This window comes from Grammomys surdaster, unplaced genomic scaffold (genome assembly GCF_004785775.1).
Source record: "Grammomys surdaster isolate TR1022 unplaced genomic scaffold, NIH_TR_1.0 126189, whole genome shotgun sequence".
Lineage (NCBI taxonomy): Eukaryota > Metazoa > Chordata > Mammalia > Rodentia > Muridae > Grammomys > Grammomys surdaster.
In genome coordinates, this window is record NW_021620995.1 from 2,852,382 (window position 1) to 2,855,171 (window position 2,790).

The 2,790-nt window shown below is 45.6% G+C and overlaps 1 pseudogene; it reads right to left on the reverse strand.

The window, feature by feature from the left end:
* Positions 1 to 627: 627 nt before the first annotated feature.
* Positions 628 to 1,891, reverse strand: LOC114613145 (annotated as a pseudogene).
* Positions 1,892 to 2,790: the final 899 nt, after the last annotated feature.

Sequence of the window (2,790 nt, forward strand, 5' to 3'; positions counted from 1 at the left end):
CCGAGCCTGTGATAGGAACCATCAATTATACAGTAGTGACAGGACTTTTCCTATTTGTTTTTTGAGGCCCTTTCAGTCTCTCTCACTTGTCCTTTTTTGGTTAATCAATCCTAACCCTTGTGAAATAGGGACCAAAAAAGTACCAATTCAGTGTTATGAGGTTTAAGAGACAGCCCAACAGTAAAAATGTCAAGCTCTCAGCAGCCTTCAAACTCTAGGAGTTCCTACCGTTTGACAGAGCTCCTTCTCGGGTCCTGAGCTGAGAAACCAGTGGATCTGTAAACCAAGCACACAGATCTAAAGACCAAGTGAAGGTCTGGATGATAAGGTACATGGACTTGTGACCATCACTACAAACATCCAGCCTCAGGACTTCCAAGAGTTATAAGTTTCTGTTCCCTGTGGATGCCTCCCAGGTACCTCTCCATTCCCCTGTCATACCTGTAACAGTATGAGGGATACAGCAGAGGTCAAAGACAGAGTAACCTAGCCTCAGCATGGGTGAGGGCAGGGGTTGGGGGGAACACTGGCCAAGCAACTGCAAAATTAGTGATATTTGCTCTTGGGAACAAGAGGTAGGGCCCGGAACAAGGATGGCAGCTGGTAAGTGAAGGACAGTTACAGCACTCAGTAGCAATAATGATCAGTCTTGAAGGGGCCGTTAATGGGCGAGCCCAGGCACTGGGCCTGCTTCTCAGTCAGCTTGATCAGCTTCACATTCAGGTTGCCCAGGTGAGCTTCAGCCACTACCTTATCCAGCTTCTTAGGCAGGAAGTGAACCCCAACGGGGTATTTATCTGGCTGGGTCCACAGCTCAATCTGTGCCATCACCTGGTTTGTGAAGGAGTTGCTCATCAGAAAGCTGGGGTGGCCCATGACACAACCCAGGTTGACCAGACTGCCTTCAGCAAGCAAGATGATGCGGCTCCCGTTCTTTAGCCAGTAGTGTCCACCTGAGGCTTGTTCACCTTCTCCACCGCATTCTCATTGAGCCACTTCACATCAATCTCCACATCGAAGTGTTCAATGTTACAAACAATGGCATCATCTTTCATCTGTTCAAAGTGACGGCCAAGGATGATATCAACACAGCCTGTGGTGGTGACAAACATGTTGCCCTCCTTACAGGCCTCGTTCATGGTGGTTACCTCATAACCTTCCATGGAAGCTTGCAGTGCATTGATGGGGTCAATCTCGGTGATCATGACTCGGGCCCTGAAACCCCACAGGGCCTGGACACAACCCTTGCCCACATCACCATAGGCTGCTACCACTGCTACCTTGCCCTCAATCATCACTTCTGTGACCCGTTTGATGCCATTTATGAGGGACTCTTGGCAGCCATAGAGGTGGTCAAATTTGCTCTTGGTGACAGAGTCATTGAGGATGATGGCATTTACCATCATCTTGTATAGATTGTGGACCCTAGCTGTAGTCTCCTTAGAGATACCTCGGATGCCTGACAGAAGCTGTGGGTGTTTGGTGTGGATGACTAAGGTCACCACCATCATTCAGAATCATATTGAGGGGTCCATCCTTGAAACGCAGTGTCTGCTCAATGCATCACAGGTACTCCTCATCTGTCTTGCCCTTCCAGGCAAACACTAGAATGCCAGCCTTAGAAATGGCAGCTGCTGCATGGTCCTGAGTAGAGAAGATATTGCAGCTGGACCACCACACCTCAGCACCCAAGGCCACGAGAGTCTCGATGAGGACAGCAGTCTCCACAGTCATACAGGCAGCCAGCAATGTGAACACCCTTCAGTGGCTTGGAGGCTGAGTACATCTCCCGCATGCGCATCAAGCCTGACATCTCATTCTCAGCTATGTCCAGGACCTTCTGTCTCCAGGCAGCTAGTCCGATGTCCGAGACTTTGTAGGGCAGCTTATCAGACAAGCTGGCTGCACTTCCACTAGAAGTGATAACTCCGTGAAGGGGGCCGCCAGGCAGCATGGGGCAGGGGATGTCATCCTTTTAAAGAAACTCTACTGACCACTAACCCTAAAGTAAGTAGTCATCATACTTTACTTTCTTCACAGCATTTTTCACTATCAAGAATTTCTATCATGATTCACATGACAGTATAGAAGGACAGAAGAAAGTGACCATGAAAATTGGCTCTCATTAAATAGGTGATCTGATAAATGACCAAGAGAGATTATTTTCTTCTACCCTACTATACTGTCATGTGATTCTCACAATAGAAGGTTTAGTTCACTACTACTATTTATTTAGACCTGTGACATTTTAGAGGAGATCTGAATTTTGCTGTAGATTAAACAAAGTCTATGCTGAATCCCAGTTTAATCTTACCTCATCTAGATAACTGACATCAAGAGAGGCATGGTTCGCAGCTCACACTTTCCGTCTATTCTCATTGCACTCTGAATCATTTTTAATAATTTTTTTCACTTTTTTATGGATTTTTGTTTATTTTTGAGATAGAGTCTTGACAACTTTCCCTGACTGTACTCTAACTCACAGAGACCAGCTGTATCGACCTTCCAAGTACTGGGATTGAAGGTGGGACGCACCACGCCCAGATCTGCTTTTTATTATTGTTGTTTATACACCTTTCAGAACAAACAATTAATTCTAATTCTTGTATACAAATATTAATGATTTCCATTCTGAACCCATCTTGCACAGCAAATATTTTAGTTTCTCACAACTCGTTTGTTCATAAAACTCAAATCTAAAATGAAGAAATGATGACAAATACTGGCCAATAGGTGATACCACTCCTACCATTGCTCATTGTGGATGCTGTTGGGGTTTTTTCCTTTATT